We start from the raw sequence: 313 nt of genomic DNA on the forward strand, positions 1-313 counted from the left end.
GGGCCCATAACCCAGAGGTCGATGGATCGAAACCATCCTCTGCTAACAGTTTTACAGCATGGTTACCTGAACTTCAACAGAGTCTTCTGAAATGCTTGATGACAAGTGGTTTGCACAAACCATCTCAGACTGTACTCAAAGCTACTTTGGGTCCACCCCAAGGCCTCCTACCAGTTGGACGTCTGGAAGACCTCCAATGGAAGGAGCCCCAACAACCTCAATGGTCTCCTTTTGACATAATAAAAGAGGTTATAATAAAACTGCTTTGTAGAGGAACTTAGTACATATCAACAGAAGTGGTCCTTATAACCAC

The 313-nt window shown here is 44.7% G+C and overlaps 1 protein-coding gene across 2 annotated transcripts in view; it reads right to left on the reverse strand.

Moving 5' to 3' along the window:
- Window positions 1–313, reverse strand: part of sema3h (sema domain, immunoglobulin domain (Ig), short basic domain, secreted, (semaphorin) 3H) — a 69,542-nt gene that overhangs the window by 24,846 nt on the left and 44,383 nt on the right. The window lies entirely within an intron of this gene.

The sequence above is a fragment of the Seriola lalandi genome, unplaced genomic scaffold, assembly GCF_002814215.2.
Source record: "Seriola lalandi dorsalis isolate HSWRI2012SDOR001 ecotype SW California unplaced genomic scaffold, Sedor1 jcf7180002054675, whole genome shotgun sequence".
In the NCBI taxonomy this organism is placed as follows: Eukaryota; Metazoa; Chordata; class Actinopteri; order Carangiformes; family Carangidae; genus Seriola; species Seriola lalandi.